Raw genomic sequence first — 23,694 nt, 5'->3', positions numbered from 1 at the left:
GGTGCTGAGCAGGAGGAAGAAGGGGAGGGGTGCTGAGCAGGAGGAAGAGGGGAGAGGTGCCAGACACTTTTAATAAACCAGATCTCATGAGAACTCTATCATGGGAACAACACCAAAGAAGGTCTGTCCCCATGACTCAGTCACCTCCCACCAGGCTTCTTCTCCAACATTGGAGATTATAATTTGACATGAGATTTGGGTAGAGACACAGATCTAGACCATAGTATTCTGCCCCTGTTCTTCCTAAAGCTCATGTCCTTCTCACATTGCAAAATATAATCATCCCTTCTTAAAAGTCCCTTAAAGTCTTGACTCATTCCAGCATTAACTCAATAGTCCAAGTCAAAGTCTCACCTGAGATAAGGCAAGTTGCTTCTGCTTATGGGCCTGTAACATTAAAAAACAAGTTAGTTACTTCCAAGAAACAATGGGGGTACACACATTGGGTAAATCTTCTCATTCCAAAAGGCAGAAATCAACCATAACAAAAGGGCTACAGGCTCCATGAAAGTCTGAAATCCAGAAGAGCAGTCATTAAATCTTAAAGCATCAAAATAATCTTTGACTCCATGTCTCACACACAGGGCACACTGGGGCAAGGGGTGGGCTCCCAAGGCCTTGGGCAGCTCCGCCCCTGTGGCTTTGCAGCATACAGCACCGTCACTGCTTTTATGAGGCTTTTCCCGGCACACAGTGAAAGCTGATAATGGATCTAGGATTCTGGGATCTGGAAGATGGTGGCCCAGTTCTCACAGCTCCACTAAGCAGTGCCCCAGTGGGGACTCTGCGTGGGGGCTTCAATCCCACATTTTCCCTCTGAACTGCCCTAGCAGAGGTTCTCCATGAGGGCTCTGACCCTGCAGCAGGCTTCTGCCTGGACATCCAGGCTTTTCCACATATCCTTTGAAATCTAGGTGGAGGCTCCCAAGCCTCAACTCTTGCACTTTGCACAGTGGCAGGCTTAACACCACGTGGAAGCTGGCAAGGCTTACAACTTGCACTCTCTGAAGAAGTGGTTTGAGGTATACCTGGGCCTCTTTTAGCCACAGGTGGAGCTGGAGTGACTGAGATGCAGGGAGGAGTGTCCTGAGGCTGTGCAGGGCAGCAGGGCCCATGTTCTGGCTGAGGAAACCGTTCTTCCCTCCTGCCTCTGGGCCTGTGATGGGTAGGGCTTCTCTGGAGTCTCTAGAATGCCTTCAAGGCCTTTTTCCATGGTCTTGGCTATTAACATTCTGCCCCTCTTTACTTATGCAAATTTCTTCAGTCTGCTTGAATTTCTGCCAAGAAAATGTTTTTTTGTCTTCCACCATAGTTCTAGGCTGAAAATTTCCCAAAGTTTTATACTCTGCTTCCCTTTTAAACATAAGTTCCTGTTTTAGGTTATTTTCTTGCTCAGACATATGAGCATAGGCTATTAGAAGCATCCAGGTCACTTCTCTAATGCTTTGCTGTTTAGTAATTTCTTCTGCCAGATACCCTAAATCAACACTCTCAAGTTCAAAGATCACAGATTCCTAGGGCAAGGGCACAAAGCAGCTAATTGCTTTGCTAAGAAAGAAAAGTGACCTTTGTTCCAGTCCCATTAAGTTCCTCATCTCCATCTGAGACCTCCTCAGCCTGAACTTCATTGTCCATATCAATATCAGCATTTCAGTCACAACCATTCAACAAGTCTCTAGGGAGGTCCAAACTTTCATCTCCCTGTTTTCTTCTGAGGCTTTCACACTCTTCCAGCCTCCGCCAGCTACCTAATTCCAAAGCTGCTTCCACATTTTCAGGTATCTTTATAGCATGCTCCACTCTTTGGCACCTGCTAGTCTCCAAATAATGAGCTTCTACTGAGTTCCTGGAGCATCTCAGTTCTGAAACCAAGGCTGATGATTTCTCCAGGTGAGGGGAGGAGCCTTTGCTCTGCAGGAGCTACCAAGCTCACTGAGGTTCCTGAGGGCTCTCGGAGGCTTTCAGGTTGGGCACAAGAGTAAATGGATGCCACGTTCACATAAGAGTTTTGTGGTGAAGTTTAGAAATCATGGCCTCGAAGAACCCATGCAGTTGACTGCATTCTGAGAAGTGAATGATTCATGCTAATGGCTCAACTGTTTCTGCTTATGTTCTAGTTCTTACCTTTCATAACATGAAATAGAATCCAGGCCATGGCACCATTTTACCTTTGGAATGTGACATTACTTTATCACGACAGTTTCTGATGGAACAGACCACCTTTGCTTCCTTCAGTCACTTTCGTTTTGGTGCCCCACGCCTTGCCTGAATGAGGACACTGTCCCCAGAGGGTGATGGGGTGCAAGTCTTTGAGTCTGAGTGGCAAGAGAAGTGTTTGCTCTATCTGAAATCGGTAAAACGATGATCTTCCCTAACTTATTTTCAACAAAAATAGAAATTGTATGCAGGTATACACCGTATCGAACATTAAGTAGAAAGTAGAAAGTTTACAACAGCCAGAACTTCAAAAGTAAACGCTGAGGTGCAACACGGTTCTGCTTGACAAGAACTCGGACTTAGTCACGTAGCTCACGCTTGATCAACTTCAATCGTGGCGTTGCTTTCTTTTGGTCACTGAACATTTTTAATCTTGCCAAAAACTGCTTTGTTTTACAGAAATACTCAGAGTTGTTAGGTTTAACTTCATTAAAGTCTTTATGACAGCCATTCAAATGTAATTTTATAATTAATGAGTGTAATACATAGCTATTTAATCAATATGGCTTAACATTACTGGTTTTAATTTGCAAACTACAATTGAAGAGCTATTTTACTAATTTTTAATTTTGAGACAATTTTGCAATTGTAAAAAAAATAAGAGAGATCCCAAACACCCTTCACTCAGTTTCCGCAGCGTGATCACAGCTCAGTGCCACGACCAGGAAGTGGCCACTGGTGCAATCCACTGAGCTTATTCAGATCTCACACTTTTACATGCATTCGTGTATGTGTGTGTGAATGTGTCTCTGTGCCTGTGTGTGTGCATGCATATGAGTGTGTATTTGGTTCCCTGTAGTTGGAGAGACAAGGCTTTGTCACTCACCTGTGATGTTAGCAGTAGAATGTTTTGGTGGGTGCTCTATTTCAAGTTGAGGAAGTTTTCCTCCATTTTTAGTAAGTGAGAGTCTTTTTTTCTTTAACATAATTGGGTGGTGGATTTTGTCCAATTCTTTTTCTGCATCAAGTGGTCTGAGCATATTATTATTTTTAGATTGTTATAGTGGATTTCTTGGTAGATTGAAAAATATTGAATAATCCTAGAATATCTGGAATAAATTTAGTTTGGCAGTGGTGTGTAATTTTCTTAATATGTTTTTGGAATCAATTTGCTGACAATATTAAGAGGACTTTTGCATCTAGATTCATTCAATTGATAGATGTATAGTTTTCCCTCTTGCCTGGTTTTGGTTCACGGTAAAACTTGCCTCATAAAATGAGTTTAAAAGTGTTTCCTTGGCCAGGTGTGGTGGCTCACGCCTGTAATCCCAGCACTTTGGGAGGCTGAGGTGGGTGGATCACCTGAGGTCAGGAGTTCACGATCAACCTGACCAACATGGAGAAACCCTGCCTCCACGGAAAAAACACAAAATTAGCTGGGTATGGTAGCAGGTGCCTGTAATTCCAGCTACTTAGAAGGTTGAGGCAGGAGAATTGCTTGAACCAGGGAGGTGGAGGTTGTAGTGAGCCAAGACTGTGCCATTACACTCCAGCCTGGGAAACAAGAGTGAAACTCTGTCTCAAAAAAAAAAAAAGTATTTATGCTCTGAGAGAGGTGATAAAGAATCAATTAAACATTTGGTAGAATTCTTCAGTGAAACCATCTTGGTCTTCGGATTTATTTTTTGAATTTTAAGTTACAAATTCAATTCCTGTAGTGCTTATATAATCTTCAGACTATCTCATTTATTTTGGTATATTTTGGGCTTTAATGGATTGGTTTGTATTTTCTAAGTTGTTTAATTTGTGACTGTAAAGTTGTCTGTAATATTCTCTTACCATTTTAATGGCTGCAGGAGCTGTGGTAAAATCCCTGTTTTATTCTTGACACTGGTGATTTCTCTTCTGTCTTTTTAAGTTTGTAAATATTTCTAGAGGTTAATAACTATTGATTTATTTGAAGAATCAGCTATTTTGTTTTATTGATTTTCTCTATTGCTTACTTGTTTTTAATTTCATTGATTTTTGCATTTTCTTTATTTCCTTTCTTCTACTTGCTTTAGTTCATTTTTCTCTTCTTTTTCTAATTCTTGAGGTTGGAAGTTAGATTATTGGGATTTCTATTCTTTTAAAAATGTAAGCAACTAGAGCTATGAATTTTCCTGTCAGCATAGCTTTGACTGCAGCACATACATTTTGATATATTTCCTTCTAATTTTCATTTATGTTTTGGAGTATACACATTTAGGAGTGTTATTTTTTCCCAATAGATTAATCCTTTTATCAAATGTAATATCCTTTCTTTGTTCTAGTAAACTTTCTTTTTGCTTGGAAGTCTATTTTGTCTAATGTTAATATAACTGTTCCTGCTTTTAAAAAGTTATTTGCATTATACATTTTTTTATTCTTTTACTTTAAAACTACCTGATGCTGTACTTTAAAGTGAGTTTCTTATACACAGACTATTGTTGGATCATGTTTTTTTTTTTCTCACCCATTCTGTTAATCTCTGCCTTTTAATTGGTTTATTTAGACCATTTGCATTTATGGTAAGTGGTGATGCATTTGGATGTAAGTTTTCTATTTTATTGCCTGTTTTCTGTTTGTAACCTGTTTCTCATTCTGCTGTTTTGCTTTTCTTGCTTTCCTGTGAGTTACAGGAATACTTTTTAAGCATATATCCTGAGGTATTTGTAGCATTTTTGAAGATATTGCCTTGCATAATTTTCCTAGTGGTTGCTCTAGCTATTGTATTAAACATGTGTAGGTTATCACAGCCTCCTAGTATTGATGCTTTTCTACTTTGAGTAACGTATAGCAAATATATTTTCACTTAGATTCCATCACCCTCCCTACTTTTAAAAATATAATTGTCTTAAATATCTCTTGTACATGCAATGATCAGCACGTGACTTGGTGTTTTATAATTTTTGCTTCAGCCATCAAATATGATTTAAGAAATTCATGAGAAGGTAGTTTACTATATTTACCCATTTTTTTTTTTTACCCAGCTTACTCTTGCTATTTGAAGTTCCAGGCATTTTTGGCTGACTGCAACCTCTGCCTCCTGGTTTAAATGATTCTCCTGCCTCAGCCTCTGGAGTAGCTGGGATTACAGGTGCGTGCCGTCACTCTCAGTTAATTTTCTTTTTCTTTTTGTATTTTTAGTAGAGACAGCTTTCACCATGTTCGCCAGGCTGGTCTCAAATTCCTGACCTCATTGTCCACTCACCTCAGGCTCCCAAAGTGATAGGCTAATAGGCATGAGCCACCGTGCCAACACATTTTTTATTTATAGAAATTTCTTTATTATTTAAAGGTATTTTTGCTAGTGACAACTTTTTCCTCCTCTTAAAATGTCTTTAATTTACCCCATTCCTAAAGAAGATTTTGGAAGATATAAAAATTTATGGTTGGCAGTTTTTTTCATTGGCACTTAGAAAATGTTCTGCTACCTCCTTCTGGCCTCTGCGGTTTCAGATGAGAAATAACCTGTCATTTGAATTGGCATTTCCCTGTAAGTAAGCTGCCCTTTCTGGCTGCTTTTAAGAATGTTTTGTCTGTTTTCAGTTTTCAGAAATTGAATTATTATAAACCTTGTCATGGATTTTTTTTTTGGATTTATACTACTTTGGATTCACTCAGTATCTTAAGTGTTTATTTGCTTATTTGGATTTATCTAACTTTGGATTCACTCAGTATCTTAAATGTTTGTTTATTTGTTTATTTGGATTTATCTAACTTTGGACTCACTCAGTATCTTAAATGTTTATTTGCTTATTTGGATTTATCTAACTTTGGATTCACTCAGTATCTTAAGTGTTTATTTGCTTGTTTGGATTTATCTAACTTTGGATTCACTCAGTATCTTAAGTGTTTATTTGTATATTTACTTGGAGAATTTGGGAAGTCCACCCATTTTGCTTTGAAAGGTATTTTAGTTTGCAGTCTCTCGTTTCCTTCCAGGACTCTGAGGGTAAGAATGTTGGCTCTTCTATTCTCGTCCTGCAGGTCCTGGAAAGTGCTTTTATGTCTTTCAATCTTTTTATCCTCTCTGTTGTTCAGGTTGGTTAATTCTAGTGTTCTGTCCTCAAATTCATATATTCTCTCCTCTGCAATTTTCACTCCACTGAGCACAGCAGCAAGTTTTAAATGTTAGTTATTGCCTTTTTTTGATTCTATCATTTTATCTTGGTCCTTTTCTTATAGCATCTATGTCTTTGCTGAGATTTTCCAATTTTCTCAGTTGTTTTAAGAGAACGTGTAATTGCTGTGGAAGCATTTTAATGATGGTGGCTCTAAAGTCTTTGTCGGACATTCCAGTGCTGGTTCACCTCAGTGTTGGTGTCTGTCAATTCTCTTCTCATCTGTGTTGTGACTTTTTCTTGCATCTTCCTGTGATGACTGAGTTGCTTGGATCCTGGCCATTTTGATGACATTTGAGACTCTGGATCCCCCTTAGGAATGTGTCTTAACAGGCAGTCCCCACTGGTGAGGCGTGGGTGGGTGTGTTCAGCTTTCTGTGAGCTCCCTCCTGAGTCCTGACACCTGTCTGGCTATAGTGGGGGACCAGCTCACACTGCCTCACCGCAGATGAGTTGAGGGGGCATTTAATTCCCTGTTGGTTCTACTAATGCCTTCAAGGAAAGGTGGGCAGCAACCCCCAGAGCTCATGGCCTCTTAGCAGGGGTGCCAACTCAGCTTCTGGCTGCAGGTGACACCGGGAAGGTGGGCATGAGGGCAAGCTGGGCACAGTAGTTCCACTCCTCAGTGCAATGGTCAGGACCTTAAGGGGTCACACCATCACCTCTGCAGGTGCTGTGGAGGTTCAGTGTCTGGCCAGCCTGTGACACTGTAGGGGGCCTGCGTGTTCCAAGGGTGTTTGGCAGAGCAGAGTGGGCATTGCCAATGCTCTTTTCTGTTCTCTGGGTCCGCCCTTCTCGCTGTCCTCCCTGTCATGGGAGACAGTCTTCTCCTGGACTTTCTCTCCAGCGTGGAGTTTCTGCAGTGCTCAGACTAGGACACTCTGGGAATCTGCCTCAGGTCACCCTGAAGCCCTGGGGACCTCCTCTGTCCAGCTCCTCTCCTTTTTGCAGTTTTCTCTCTGTATTTTCCATGCTGTGCCCAGGGCTTTAGTCCCAACACAGGGCCTGAGGAAGGTCTGGTCCATCTTAGTGGAACCAGATGTGCAAAACAAGCTATTTGAACATTTTAATTATTCTTAAATTAAAGTTTTGCTTTTTTGGATAATTTCTTCAGGGAAAGTGTCTGGTTTCCTTAGTCTGTGATCAACTTTTGGGTGGACACTGTTCTAAGTTTTCCAAAGGCCACCACCTCCCGCAACTGTCTCCTTCACTGGGTCACACCCCTACCACCAGCATGGGAAATGCAAGCTCACGTTTTTCAAGGGGATCCAGAGCTTCTCTCAAGCATTAGAGTCTCCTATGCTTCCTGCAGATTTTCAGCCACAGAAAAGCTTTTACCATCCATTCCGCTGGCCAGGGTCACAGACTATCTTCTTAAAAGACAAAATGAGATCTTACGTGTATGTTTAGAGGTGGTGATGGATATTCTCAGATGAATGACAGTTGCTATGCCTTCCTCTTAGAAAAGCAGTTTTCTAAAATTTCTGCTGACAAAATCCTCTCACATCTTAAGTTTCTATGCCCTTTTATAGTCTCCATCGAAGTAGGAACCAGAGCCCCATAACTGAGCCTCTGGAGTGCCCCCCGAGATTCCTGCGTGGGGCTCTGACCCCTGTCCTGTCCTGCTGCTTCTGCTAAGTTTTCTACTTTCATGTATTGAAGTGTGAGGTTCACGGCAGCCTCTTCTCACTTTACGCAGTGCCTCACTCAGCCTGGACCTTCAGGTAAATCGGCACCTCCGGCCTCGGTTTCGGGTAAATCGGCACCTCCGGCCTCAGATTCGGGTAAATCGGCACCTCCAGCCTCAGATTCAGGTAAATTGGCACCTCCAACCTCGGATTCGGGGCCTGGCTGTTGTTTCTTCACATCACCTAACTGGACATCCCTGTAACGGATCTTAAAGTCTTCCTTGCACATGCACACACAGGCACATGGACATGCACACACAACACACACATATGCTCACACACACTGACACACATGCCTGTACACACATCACACATACATGCTCATGTGCCCACACATGCACGTGGACACAAAACACACATGCACATGAACACACACACACATAAGCTCACATGCACACATGGACACATGCACACACAGGCACATGGACATGCACACACAACACACACATATGCTCACACACACCGACACACATGCCTGTACCCACATCACACATACATGCTCATGTGCCCACGCATGCATGTGGACACAAAACACACATGCACATGAACACACACACATAAGCTCACATGCACACATGGACACATGGACACACAGGCACATGGACATGCACACACAACACACACATAAGCTCACATGCACCGACACACATGCCTGTACACACATCACACATACATGCTCATGTGCCCACGCATGCATGTGGACACAAAACACACATGCACATGAACACACACACACATAAGCTCACATGCACACATGGACACATGGACACACAGGCACATGGACATGCACACACAACACACACATAAGCTCACATGCACCGACACACATGCCTGTACACACATCACACATACATGCTCATGTGCCCACGCATGCATGTGGACACAAAACACACATGCACATGAACACACACACACATAAGCTCACATGCACACATGGACACATGGACACACAGCACACACACACAACACACACACACAGGGATGGATGGTGTTTACATACATGAACATACACACCCATGCACACAATTCACCAAACCTATTTCTCCTTTTGTGTTTCGTTTCTATCCAGATGAGGGCACCTCTGCTCACTGTGGCTTGGCACCACCTCGTGGAACCTTCGACGGTTCTCCACGCCGCCTCTTTTCCTGCCCCCACCCCTTTGCCCGTGGTGCCTCCATGTGCTCTTCATCCAGGGCTCCAGGAGCAGCTGCCGCCTCCCCTGAGTCATAGGCCGGGAGTCACACGCCCTGGCTCGAACTCGGTGCTCCTTCATGCTCCATGGCATCAGCTGGCCTCAGCCACATCCCATCGTGCTGCCATCAGTGCCGCTGTCTCCCTGAGAGCCCAGGAGCCCAGGGGTGAGGGCAGCATGGCTCCACTCCTGGAAGGCTTCCCTGACAGCCTGGTGTGGGTGTGGGGGTGCAGCTCTGGAACGGCCAGAAGGAAAAGGATGCCATTCTTGGGCTGGAGGATGTAACCTCGACTGCAGATAACTGCATTCCGCACACGTGCGTCTTTGCGAGGGAGAAGCACATTCATCGTGTCTGCGAGAGTCTAATGGAGGCCAGGTTATGCTCTTCAGCGCCGTCTGGAAGGTGCTGACTCTGGCCCCTGCAGGGCTGCAGACGTTGGGGCTTGGACACGATGCAGTGCACGGGGCGGTGCAGGCGTCGTGGCATTGGTGGGACACAGAGCACGCCTGTGAGCATGCTCATTCTTGTGCCGTGTCTCCAGGTGGGCACTGCCATCACTGTATTGCAGCCAGGGAAACTGAGGCTTAGAGAAGTGACTTGCTAAAGGCAGAGCAAGTCCGGTAAGCGGCACAGCTGGGTCCGCACTCATGTCCCTCTGACTCCAGAAGTGAAGTTAAACTACAGTGTCGGGGACGATGTCCTGGACCATCTTCTCCTCTGTCCACGCAGCCCCTCTGCGTGAAGACCTGACGGGGTTGGTCTTTTTACCACAGTGGGAAGGGAGTGTGGACCACTCAGTCATGAAATAGTTGCTTAGTTTTAAGTTCTAAAGGCCACTGTTTTAAAACTGGGGCTTTTAAGAGATTAAAAACAAGTTTTCTCAAGACCTATCAAAGCAGAGGCCCCAGTGGGGGGGCTAGATTCTGGAGCAGGAAGGAGGGGTTTAGGATGCTGGCAGACACATGTCAGGACGCACAGCTTCCTGAGAGGAGAAGGGCTGGGTGCTCCCCCTGCTGATTCAGCTCTGTGTTTTCCAGGGAGAGGGGCTGGGGCTGGGGACAGGACGCCAGCCTGCCAGGGCTGTTTCAGGGCTCATTGTGACGCTGATTGTGAGGCTCATTGCAGGTGGGGCAGGGGGTGCTGGGTGGGCTTGCAGGGTTACACTGTCCAGGAGGTGGGGGTGTGGGTTGTGGGGTGTGCAGGTGTGGGTGTGAGGGGTGTGGGAGGTATGGGGTGTGGAAAATGGGAGGTATGGAGTGTGAGGTGTGGGGTGTGGGGGTGTGAGGTGTGTGGGGTGTAGGGTGTGGGGGTGTGAGGTATGTAGAGTTTTGGGGGTGTGAGGGATGTGGGGTGTGGGGTGTGGGGGTGTGAGGGATGTGGGGTGTGGGGGTGTGGGGTGTGGCATGTGGGGGTGTGAGGCATGTGAGGTTTTGGGGGTGTGAGGGGTGTGGGGTGTGGGGTGTGGGGGTGTGAGGTGTGTAGAGTTTTGGGGGTGTGAGGGATGTGGGGTATGGGGGTGTGAGGTGTGTAGAGTTTTGGGGGTGTGAGGGATGTGGGGTATGGGGGTGTGAGGTGTGTAGAGTTTTGGGGGTGTGAGGGATGTGGGGTGTGGCATATGGGGGTGTGAGGTGTGTAGAGTTTTGGGGGTGTGAGGGGTGTGGGGTGTGGGGTTTTGGGGGTGTGAGGAATGTGGGATGTGGGGGTGTGGGGGTGTGAGGGGTGTGGGGTGTGGGAGTGTGAGGAATGTGGGATGTGGGGGTGTGGGGGTGTGAGGGGTGTGGGGTGTGGGAGTGTGAGGAATGTGGGGTGTGGGGTTTTGGTGCGATCTTTCTTTGGAGGTTTGGAACACATTGTCCCCCACCTATGAATGTCTAGATGCTTGCTTAACATCAAAAGGGCTTTACACAATTGTATTTTAAATGCACTCCTTAGACGGCAAAATCAGGAGAGTCTGTATTTGTCACTCTTATAAAACCAGCTGGAAGTGAGAAGTGCCTGGGCCCGGGTCAGTGGGTACCGCTCCCTTCTCTGTTTCTTTCGTAACAGGAGTCCTTGACCGAGGAGGGAAAGGTGAGTGACAGCAGGGACCACAGGCCAGGGGAAGCAGCAGAGCAGTGTCCCACGGAGCCTCCACCTGCCCCGGCCAGCAGCACCAGAGATCTTCGTTAACACCTTCACAGCCCTGCCTCAGTCAACACCAGTCACTGTACTGAAGGTCTCAGGCCTTCCATATGGGCTGCCGTGGGCCTGGAACCCATGGCTCCAACCTCACAGGATGCTGGCCTGTGTCCTGGCACCTCCCTGTGACCCGGTTGGGGTGCTTCACACCCAGCTCCTTGCAAAGCATCTTGGGTTCCTCTCTCTCAGGGTGCAGCAGACTCGGTTGATCTCCAGAAGGCGGTCTAAACTCAGATGAAAAGCCCTGCAATGCCAATTATTATTATTATTATTTAAAAAGTGAGTCGCTCTGCCAGGAAGCTGCCCCAAGCTCACCCAGCTCTGATTATGAAGCTAATTATAGTGATTATGAAGAAGAGAGCGCGTGATTGCCACCGACCCCCCTCGCTGCCCTGAGAACAAATGCGAGGGACAATGGACGGTGCCTCCGCCTTGCCCGGCTGCCACGCGGGCAATCCCTGACCCACTCGCTCCTGTTCATTAGCAGCACTGGTTGCCAGGACGCGGCCTCTTCAATCATCGCCCGCCACCCCCAGCTGCCACGCACAGAGACAGATGCTGCGCGGCCAGAGAGGCCAGAGGTCGGACGTGAACTGCGGCGTTGCTGGATGCCCAGGCGAGGCGGTGGGGTCACGGCGGGGGCAGGCTGCCGTGGCAGCCTCTGGTGCAGGCATGGCGCCCACTGGGTTTTTGTCTCTCTTTGCAGCTGAATGCACTCCACACTTGTCCTTTTCTCCTTTCCTCTGGTGCAGGGGGTGGGCAGAGAGTGGTGGTTTCACCAGGTCTGTTTTCTGGAGCTGCCAGGCTAATATTCATTGCAACAAGGGGTACCTCCTTCGCCTTGGTTCCCTCGGCCCCTGCTTGGAGCTTCCACGCTGATGCGGCCTGGAAGCTTGGGAGGTTTCTGCATCTCCACCACCTTCCAGTTTGCCATGGCCGGCCTCTGAAGACTGACAGGCCATAGTGCCGGTGCCAGTGTAAATGAGCCCATTCATTTCCTGCTGCTGGCATATGGCATGTCATTGTCCGCGGTCACCGAGGCAGAAGTGACACAATTTGTTGGCACGTCCTGCAGCAGAACAGACTCTCCATCCCACTGAGCCCCCAAGAAAACAACAGGAGCCGCGAAAGGGCAGCCGAAACCTTCACAGCTTCATCACGCAGGCACACACGGCCGGGGCGCCGCACCACACTCTCCCTTTCTGCGCCTTCAGTGGGAAGGGGGGGGAACCAGCAAGAGTGCCCGAGTCACTGAGGCCCGAAGCCGTTCTCAAGACGTTGTTCAGAACGATCTTCCTTTTGCACATCTATTTCCGCTTCGGTGCTTCTCACAAACCAAACCACAGCAGAGACCGAAACAGGTCAAGTGGTGAGGGTTTCAGCGCGTCTTCGGCAGCGGGACACAACGCCCACCCCGAATGGCTACCCTGGAAAAGAGGGTGGGTGCTCACAGAATGCTGCAGGTGTTTCATTAGGAAAACAATGATGCATCTTGTTTGCTGGGAAAAGTCACACAGCATAGCCAGGGTGTGGTCAGGTTCACACCCCTGGGAGCTGGGCTTTGCAGAGCAGCCACATTCAAAGTCTGTAGCTGGCCCAGCGTGGTGGCTCACACCTATAATCCCAGCACTCTGGAAGGCTGAGGTGGGTGGATCACCCAAGTTTAGAAGTTCAAGACCAGCCTGAACAACATGGCAAAACCCTGTCTCTACTAAAAATACAAAAATTAGCTGAGTGTGGTGGCGCACACCTGTAATCCCAGCTATTCAGGAGGCTGAGGCAGGAGACTCGCCCCAACCCAGGACGAGAATGATGACGTGAATCCTCTTTGTTAACAAATTTTAATGTCATTTAAGAAACAGGCCAGGCTTGGTGGCTCCTGCCTGTAATGCCAGCACTTTGTGAGGCAGAGGCAAGTGAATCGAGACCAGCCTGAGCAACATGGTGAAACCCCGTTTCTACTAAAAACACAGTATGCAAACAGATCAATAGAAAGGCATATTCAATGTGTCTTTCAAGAAATGAACCTTCTGTAGGAGCCAGGGTGCCTTCTCCGACACAGTTCCTCAGCGCCTTTTGGATGAACCTTCTGTAGGAGCCAGGGCGCCTTCTCCGACACAGTTCCTCTGCGCCTTTTGGGTGAACCTTCTGTAGGAGCCAGGGTGCCTTCTCCGACACAGTTCCTCTGCGCCTTTTGGGTGAACCTTCTGTAGGAGCCAGGGTGCCTTCTCCGACACAGTTCCTCTGCGCCTTTTGGGTGAACCTTCTGTAGGAGCCAGGGTGCCTTCTCCGACACAGTTCCTCAGCGCCTTTTGGGTGAACCTTCCGTAGGAGCCAGGGTGCCTTCTCCGACACAGTTCCTCAGCGCCTTTTGGTGTTCACTTTCCCAGAATATATGCTGGGATCTCGCCATTGTTTACACAATGAACTTGTAGTTTCAGTAAAAACACAAAAGATCCACTCTTGGAGGTTTGTCTTCCAGGGAGAAACCTTCAGGCCATCTGCCTCTGCCCCATGTGGGGCCCGCAGAGCCGCCCTACAGAGGAGGAAGACCCTGGGCCTACGGGTGGATTCCCCAGGCCACAGCCACTGCCCCAGAGCAGCGGTGCCGAGGCTGCAGCCTGTGACCGCCTGTGGCTCCCAGCACATAGTGAGACCCTCCCACGGGATGTGGAGGACACAGAGTGAAAATGAGGATTTGGTCACTGCCCTGCAGCATGCCGCCCTCAGAGGCTGCGGGTCCAGACCTGCCCAGCATTCATAACGGCACCTCTGTGGCCACTGTCCAGCCAGCCCCCGTGGGACAGGGCTCACTCAGCCCCACTCCTAAGGTGCTCTGAGCACCTGGGTCTGGCCTCCCAGAGGCTGTGAGGCAGGAAACAGGCTTCTGATCTTGTGTTCCCTTCATGTCTTACAACCACCGCCAGCAGCAATGCACTTCCTTAGGTGGAAACCTGACCCTTCCCAGGGGCAGGAGTGGTCTTGCCAGGTGGCCTGGGAGCCCTGCCCAGCACAGAGGGCTAACGTCAAGACATGTGGCCTGGTCTCTGCTCCTGCTGTGGACTCCCCTTGGGGCTCTGAGTTCTAAGCCCACACAAGGACACTCTCATCATCCCTCCTGGCCACACTCTCCCTGCTCTGAGACGCTGGGCAGGCTGGACACCTGGGTTTACCCCTGTCTGACGAAGCCTCCATTACATGTGGAGCACCGTCGCCTCGTCAGCAGCCCTGGGGTCTGGGCTCTTGGCCCTGTCTCAGGATCAGTGACGCCCTTTGTGTGGGCAATGACTTTCCTAAGGGGGCCCCAGAGACAAATTCTAGGCTTGGACACCTTGTTGCAGATTTTAAGGAAGAAGAATTTTGACTTTATGTTGTTTTTCGTCTTTTCTCCTACAAATCTCAAGCACTGGAGGGTCCAGTCTTGGTGCACCATGTGACGCCTGGTATCCAGGACAGACGTCTGGATTTTCCACGTCTTGGCGGTTTCTGCCTCTTTCCCGGTATCTCAGACTGCCCCGGCGCAGAACCAGGGCCGGCAGCCAAGACTACAGGCAAAGCCCAAAGGCAGGACGCAGCTGGCACGGCTGGTCTGGGAACACAGAGAGTGGGACGGGTCTTGTGGAGGGGGCGGGCGGCACGTGCATGCTCGAGGGTGGTGGGTGTCCTGCCAGCGCCAGCCGGAGGCTCCATGTCCGAACTTGGGACTCTTGCTCACCTGAGGACTGACAGCCCCGGAGTGAAGGCACAATACGGTCTGGCTGTGTCCTGGGCGTCACCGAGCCCTCTCCCCCCACAACCACCGGCTCACTCTCTGTATCGTTTTCTCTTTTCCAGAATGCCACGCAAATGGAATCATAGTGTGTGCTGGCTGCTCACACTGGCTTGTTTCACTTAGCAATACGCATTTGAGATTCATCTGTGTCTTTGGTGGCTTCATATCACATTCTTTTCTCAAAGAAAAAGATGTGGAAAACCGACTGTGAAACTGTTCAGTTCGAAGCACAGTTCAGTAGTGTTTGTATACCCATAAGGCTGTGCAACTATCACGGCTCCCTAAGTGCAGAACATTTACGACGGAATAATACTCCATTGCACGGAATGGAGACCCCACGGTCGTCTGTCCACTCACACGGGGAGGGACAGTTTGGCTGCTTTGGATTCCTGACAATTATTTAAAAAGCAGCTCCAAACATTCTTCCGCAGGCTTTGTGTAAACGTGGCTTTTAAACTCAGGGGAGTGAATGCCACGATCACGTGCTGCGACCGTGTTTAGCTGTGGCTCCCTCCACAGTGGCCGTGCCACTGCATTCCCACCCACGAGAGTCGCTACCGGGCCACCCTGTCAGGTTTTCCAGTTTTAGACATTTTAATGTATAGCAATATCTCTCGTTCGTTTTAATTTCCCCAAATGAAAAATGCTGCGGACCGACTTTTCATTTCTTACTTGCTTTTTGTATATTTCTTTTTTTTTTTTTTTTTTTTTTTTTGAGACGGAGTTTCGCTCGTTACCCAGTCTGGAGTGCAATGGCGCGATCTCGGCTCACGGCAACCTCCGCCTCCCGGGTTCAGGCAATTCTCCTGCCTCAACCTCCCGAGTAGTTGGGATTACAGGCACGCACCACCGTGCCCAGCTAATGTATTTTTAGTAGAGACGGGGTTTCACCATGTTGACCAGGATGGTCTCGATCTCTCGACTATGTGATCCACCCGTCTCGGCCTCCCAAAGTGCTGGGATTACAGGCTTGAGCCACCGCGCCCGGCCGCTTTTTGTATATTTCTTTGGTGAGGTATCCGTCTAGATCATTCATTCATTTTTAAATTCGATTTTAAAAGAGGGTTTAGTTTTATGAGTTCTTTGCATATTTTGGATACAAGTCCTTTATCATATAGGTGTTTTGCAAATCTTTTCTTCCTGTTTTTGTTGTTTTTTCTCTTAACCATGTCTTTCATATAGCAGGAATTGTAAATTTTAATAAAGTGTGGTTTAACAACTGTTTTCCCATGGATTGTGTTTCTGGTACCTAAAAACTCATCACCAACCCTAAGGTCATGTACACTTTCGCTATGTTTTCTTCCAGATGTTTTAGAATTTTTCATTTGTAGTTAATTAAATTATATTAATTAATTAATTTATTGAGATGGAGTCTCAGTCTTTCACCCAGGCTGGAGTGCAATGGCACGATCCAGCTCACTGCAAACTCTGCCTCCTGGGTTCAAGCAGTTCCCCTGCCTCAGCCTCCCAAGTAGCTGAGATTACAGGCACCTGCTACCACACCTGGCTAATTTTGTATTTTTAGTAGAGACAGTGTTTCATCATGTTGGTCAGGCTGGTCTGGAACTCCTGACCTCAGGTGATTCACCTGTCTCGGCCTCCCAGAGTGTTCAGATTACAGGTGTGAGCTACCAGGCCTGGCCTCATTTTGCGTTAATTTTAATGTGAAGTGTAAGGTCTGTGTTTAGGTTCATTTCCTTGTTTTACATACAGATGTCCAAAACGAAACTGCCTTTGTGCCTTTGTCAAAAGTCGCTTGACTGTCTCTGCGTGGGTTTCCTGCTGCTGAGTCTGTTCTGTTCCACGGATCTGGGTTTTTCTTTTGTGGCCAAGACTCACTGGCTTCATGTCTGTGGCTTTAGAGCACGGTAGTAAGCGTCTTCCAACTTTTTTGTCTGTAATATTCTGTAGACTATCTTTGGTCTTTTGCCTTTCCATTTAAACTTTAGCATCAGTGGCTGATATTGGCAAAACAGCTTCCCGAGATCCTCACCGGGATCGTGTTAGATCCATAGATCAACCCGAGGAGAATTCACACTTTGGCAATATTGAGTTTTCCAATGTAAGGGCAGAGAATGTCTCTCTACTTGTTTAAATCTTTTATTTCTTTCATTATTGTGCTTTTTAAAGATACAGGTGCTGTTTATATTTTGTATTTCATTTTTTTATGCTATTATGAATGGTATTATTTTTATAGTTTCTATTTCCAATTGTCCTTTGCTGATATATATGAAAAAATGAACTTTTGCATTTTAAACTTGCATTTTGTGTCCTTGCTATTATTACTTATTGTTTTTTAATCATTTGGGATTATGTATTGATACACGAACACCTGTGTCATCTGTGAATAGAGAATTTGATTTTTCATTTCAAATCTATGCCTTTTATTATTTTTTTCTTGTCTTATTGCACCAGTTAGGACTTCTGCCATGATCCTGAGTGGGAGTGGGGCGGACATGCTTGATTTGCTCCCAGTCTCAGGGGAAAGCATCTGGTCCTCACCATTAAGAATCATGTTAAGCATAGGAGATTTGGGGTGGAAGTTTGTTAAAGTAGAGGAACTCCCCTCTATTCCTAGTTTTCTAAGAGATTTTATCCTGAATGTGCGCTGGCATCTACGTATGATTTTCTTTTTCATATCTCAGTTGATATGACCGTGTGCACTGGACTCCCCACCACACAATACCACCCGCCACCTGACATTCAGCAGCTGCAGCTGCGAGCTGCGGAGCTTGGCAGCGTGTAGCAACTAGACTGTTCTAACAGGCTCAGTACCCAAAAGAATTTAACTTAGATGCTTGTGGTCTAATAGGGCTAGCTCCATACCCACATTTTTTCTCTTACCAGTGGGAGTCTTACCAACAAAAATGCTAGTATCTGGCACCTTCTAAACCACATCTCAACGGAAATGTTGCCTCAGTTCCACTTTCTGTGCGCTTACACTCGTGGATCCCAGAGGGTGACATCATAGTCAGTGGTTCACGTCACTGGTGCTGCCGGTCTGATGAAGTACAGCTTCATGTCCACATTGCCACACAGTTACGGAACCTAACGTCGATGACGTTCCATGACTTAGAACAGCTGCTGTCCATCTGCGTGGGCGATGGTTCTCCGTAACTTTTGATACAGTCAAGGGAGCTGTCTTTCTCACAAGCGGAAAAGAAGAAGATACGACAGCCTTGTCAGTGTGTGGAGTCGCTTCCCTTTCCGCCTAGGCGTTCCCGTCTTCCTTTGTCTCTCGCAAACAACATCTGTTCACTCTGTTTTTGGTGTTTCTCACAAATAGAAATGAATAATTCAGCCTGACAGTCCAGTAGTCAAATGGCACCTTCAGGCACTGTTTCCATCCAGTAAATACTTCTCTTTGCAAGGTAGATGGTGGAGACAGACCAGCAGCCCCGAGGGCTCAGAGGTAACTCAGGGTTTCCTAGCAGCCCATCCCGGGGCTAATTGTGACACATGGGAGGGTGAGACGGGTGAGCACTCTAGAGCGGACTGCGGTTCTCAGGGAATTGGAACAGTGACCTGATTGTTTCTTGAAATATGCACTTGTTGGTGACAGCCACATGTTAATTTGTTTTTCTATTCAATCCCTGAGAACATTAGAACAAGTATACATTTAAAAAGCTCCGGGCAGGGAGATATTTAAGAATATTAGTGGAATTGTAATCATATGGGAAGTCCTGTAAAGAATTAAATTCACGTGATATCAAGGCACAGGAAACAGTATTTCATTTCTATCTATTCTCCAATCTTCTTTCATGTAACTTTTTAAATACAGAGTATAGGACTAATAGCAGTCAATAAATATCATTTATTGATTGGTGACTCATTCTGTAGTTTCACTTGAAAGTGGAGTTTTAAGAACACATCTCCATAAATATTCATGTAATTTTAAAGTGCATTTTCAAAGTTTCACATACTAGTGAGAGAGGAGTACTGGTGATATAAACACGTAGATGCCTTCTAGTTTTAAATTACGTGAGCTCCAAACTTTCTGGTGTAATTTAAGTTTCCTGAAATAATAAAAACCACTTCCAAAGGAGCCTGAGGAGACAAAATATTATTGAAGAGCAGGCAATTGAGGAGTCCTCATCTGTATTTCACAGTTGTTTGAATTTCATGAAGAAGTAAAATTACAAATAAAAGAAGACTGATACAAATTCATCAACTTTTAAATCTGCGTCATTGAAAACACTGACACACACTCAGAACACAGAACGTGACTGATTACCACCATCTTTTAAAAACGATGAAAAGACGCAACATTTCAGGATTTTGTTCCCGTATTTCTTATTTTGCTGCAGAACATGAAAACCTGGCCACGGACTGTGCCGCATCTCAGAACCAGCACACCCAGCCCCTTTGCAGGTCTCCGTGAACGCGGGGTGTGGCAGGGGAACCAGACCTTTGTGTGCTGAGGGCCTGCTGGGCAGGGAGCTTTGTGGCACATGTGTCTGCATGTGTGTCTGTGGGGTATGTGTAGTGTGTGTTAATGTGTGTGGTGCATGTGTCTGTATGTGTGAATGTGTATAGTGTGTCTCTGTGGGTATAGTGTGTGTGTATAGCATGTGCTTCTGTGTCTGTGTGTATGGGTGTGTATGTAGCATGCATGACATGTGAATGAAAGTGTCTCAGTGTGTTTCTCTGTGTGTGTAGTGTGTCTTTGTGTGCCCCGTTCATATATGTGCATGTGTCTATGTCTTTCTGTGTGTTTAGTATGTGTCTCCCTGTGTGAACATATATAGTGTGTATAGAATATGTATATATGTGTATTTGTGTATGTATAATGTGTGTAGTGTGTTTGTGTGTAGTGTGTTTGAGTGATACAGTTTCTGTGTGGTATGTTTACTTGTAGTGTGTATTTGTGTATGGTATTTGTGTGTGTGGTGTGTGTGTGTAGTGGATGTGTGTGTCTTTGTGTGTATAGTGTGTCTCCGTATGGTGTGCATACTGTGTATGAGTGTGTGACTATGTATAGAGTGTGTAGTATGTGTGTGTGTCTGTGTGTATGTGTAGTGTGTATGTGTAGCATCTGCAGTGTGTGCCCGTGTATGTCATCTGTGTGTGTGAAGGTGTACAGTGAGTATGTCTATGTATGCTGTGTGTGTGCACATGTGTACATGCGTATAGTATGTGAGGTGTGTATGTTTATTGCGTGTGTGTCTATGCATAGTGTATCTGTGTGTATATGTGTGCAGGTAGTATGTGCCATGTGTGTGTGCACATGAATAGCATGAGTATGTCTGGTATATCTGTGTGTAGTGTGTATGTAATGTGTGACTCTATATACTATATATGCATATGTATGCTGTGCATTTGTAGGTGTGAGGTGTGTAGGTATAGTATGTGTGAGTGTGTCTGTGTATAGTGTGTGAACGCATGTAATGTGTGTAGTATCTGAGTGTGTCTCCATGTGTACTGTGTGAAATTACTTGAGGGTTACAGTGAGTGTGTGTAGTGTGTAGGTGTGACTGTATGGTGTAACTAAGAGTGTGTGAGGGTCACAGGGAGTGTAGTGCATGTCGGTGTGACTGTGTATAGTGTAACTGTGAGAGTGTGTGAAGGTTACAGTGACAGTGTGTAGTGTGTGTGGGTGTGACTGTATGGTGTAACTGTGAGAGTGTGTGAGGGTCACAGGGAGTGTGCTGTGTGTGTAGTGTGTGTGTACAGTGTGTGTGGTGTGTACTTGTGTGCAGCATGTGCTATGTGTAGAGTGTATGTGTGTGTGTGCAGTGTGTGTACAGTGTGTAGTGTGTACTAGTGTGCAGCATGTGCTGTGTGTGCACAGTGTGTGTGCAGTGTGTATATGGTGTGTCTGTGTGTAGTGTGTGTGCAGTGTGTGTAGTGTGTGTACAGTGTTTATGTGCTGTGTCTATGGTGTGTCTGTATGTGTAGTGTGTGTACAGTGTGTGTGTGCAGTGTGTGTACAGTGTGTAGTGTGTACTTGTGTGTAGCATGTGCTGTGTGTGTGTGCTGTGTGTGTATGGTGTGTCTGTGTGTAGTGTGTGTGCAATGTGTGTACAGTGTGTAGTGTGTACTTGTGTGCAGCATGTGCTGTGTGTGTGCTGTGTGTGTATGGTGTGCCTGTGTGTGTAGTGTGTGTGTGCAATGTGTGTACAGTGTGTAGTGTGTACTTGTGTGCAGCATGTGCTGTGTGTGTGCTGTGTGTGTATGGTGTGTCTGTGTGTAGTGTGTGTGCAATGTGTGTACAGTGTGTAGTGTGTACTTGTGTGCAGCATGTGCTGTGTGTGTGCTGTGTGTGTATAGTGTATCTGTGTGTGTAGTGTGTGTACAGTATGTGTGTGCAGTGTGTGTACAGTGTGTAGTGTGTACTTGTGTGCAGCATGTGCTGTGTGTGCAGTGTGTGTGTGCAGTGTGTTTATGGTATATCTGTGTGTGTAGTGTGCGTGCAGTTGTGTACAGTGTGTGCAGTGTGTGTACAGTGTGTGGTGTGAACTTGTGTGCAGCATGTGCTGTGTGTGCAGTGTGTTTATGGTATATCTGTGTGTGTAGTGTGTGTGCAGTGTGTGTACAGTGTGTGGTGTGAACTTGTGTGCAGCATGTGCTGTGTGTGTACAGTGTGTGTGTGTGCCATGTGTCTGTGTGTGTGGTGTGTACAGTGTGTAGTGTACTTATGTGCAGCATGTGCTGTGTGGTGTACAGTGTGTGTGTGCTGTGTGGTGTACAGTGTGTGTGTGTGCAGTGTGTGTACAGTGTGTAGTGTGTACTTGTGTGTAGCATGTGCTGTGTGTGTAGTGTGTGTATGGTGTGTCTGTGTATAGTGTGTGTACAGTGTGCATGTGCAGTTGTGTACGGTGTGTAGTGTGTACTTGTGTGCAGCATGTGCTGTGTGGTGTACAGTGTGTGTGTGTGTGTGCAGTGTGTGTACAGTGCCTGCATTGGAAGTAACATTCCAAGGGGTCCGGGAGGAAACAGCTGGAAAGGTCTATGGATCACGGATTGGGGGAATTTTGGTTGGGAAGCAGAAGGGCGGACGAGGGCAGGAGCTCTGGCGTGGACAGGACTGACGCACAGCACCCAGGGCCATGGTGCTCTGCTATGAGGTTGCCAGTGGGGACTGGAGCACACTGGGGCAGGCTCCCACCTGAGGGTGAGGGACCTGGAGAAACCGAATGTGTGTTTGGGGTCAGGGCGTGGTCGACGCCGGGAAGGCAGTTCTGGAGACCAGTGGAGAGGCCAGAGGTCCCCGGGGTGAGGCCTGTGCAGAGCTGGGGCCCCCGGATGAGCTGGAAGGCGATGCTGGGGGACATTCTCTGAATGATGTGGAGGCCGTGAGGGGTCAGGAGCCCACTCAGGGGCCCCCACGGGCGATGGTGGAACGGGGCTTGCACTCAGGGACTGCACTCCAGGGCCCCGGGCCGAGCTCTGCCCCACGCTGCAAAGATCCTCTTCTCCTTCCCCTCGTCTGCATTTGCATGGAGTCTCTTGGGAGTGCAGTAAATATCATAGTGACTTGGTCTCCTTAGGTCTAATTCATGTAAGCCATAATTAAAGATGGGTTCCCACCTGGCTTGCACCGACATGCAGGTTGCCTTAATTCTTAATTTCCTGACATTTATTTGCCCCTGCTTGACTGCCAGGGGACCTGAACCAGGAATCTGATGATGCGTGGAACGCCAGGAGAAGCTCAGATCCCTGCCGGGTGGAGGCTGGTTTTAATTGCTGCCCGAGATCAGTGACAAGGTTGAAAATATGATCAAGCTAAACTTTTCAGTCTACTTCCATTTCCTCCCAAAAGGATTGCTGTATGAAATTAATAGGATTACAGATAATCCCTGAAAGGGGGAGGATTAACACGGAAAAGAAAACCAACTCATATCAATTTCCCTAACACTTGAAAAATCCGCGTCTTGTATGGGAGGCTGCAGGCTGCCCGAGACCCTGCTGGGAGAGAGCGGATTTCACCCTCTCAACAGGCACTCGCTCCGACGGGAGACGCCCAGGACCCTCTGCCGGTTTAGAAAGTGTTGCTGTTCTGTCCCCGCAATGCCTGCCCTTTAATAAGGAGACTCCAGGTTGCTTACAGCTGTGAAGAATTAAGAAATTAAGGCTCCTTTGGATGATTTTTGGAAGAAAACAAATATTTCCTATGCAAGTGGTCAGTGTAAAAACTTTTACAATTTCATTAAAACATTCTGTTTTGTTTCCTTCCTCCCACTCTCCCCTCGCGCACTGCTCTGGAGCCCTCTCTCCCCCTCCTCCCCCTTCGCACACCCTCCCTCCCCCTCTTCCTTCATCCTCCCCCTCCTCACACCCTCCCTCCCCCTCCTCCTTCATTCTCCCCAACCTCCTTCTCCCCCTCCTCCTCTTCTTCCCTCTTTCTTCCTTCTTTCTTCTTCTCCTCCCACCCATCTTTTTCTTTCTCATTCTTTATCCCTTCAATAACTTGCAAACATTTTTCCTCATTTCCAACTAGGGCTTGGCAAGACAGTTCAGGCCTTCAAACACACAAAAGTCTCAACGTAATGGGAAGGCGGTTGCTGCACTCTCTCCGGTCTATAGGTTCACTCACTTTGCCACTTTCGGGGGTGGAGGGT

The sequence above is a fragment of the Callithrix jacchus genome, chromosome 13 (assembly GCF_049354715.1).
Source record: "Callithrix jacchus isolate 240 chromosome 13, calJac240_pri, whole genome shotgun sequence".
Lineage (NCBI taxonomy): Eukaryota > Metazoa > Chordata > Mammalia > Primates > Cebidae > Callithrix > Callithrix jacchus.
Note: the sequence above shows the minus strand (reverse complement) of the source record.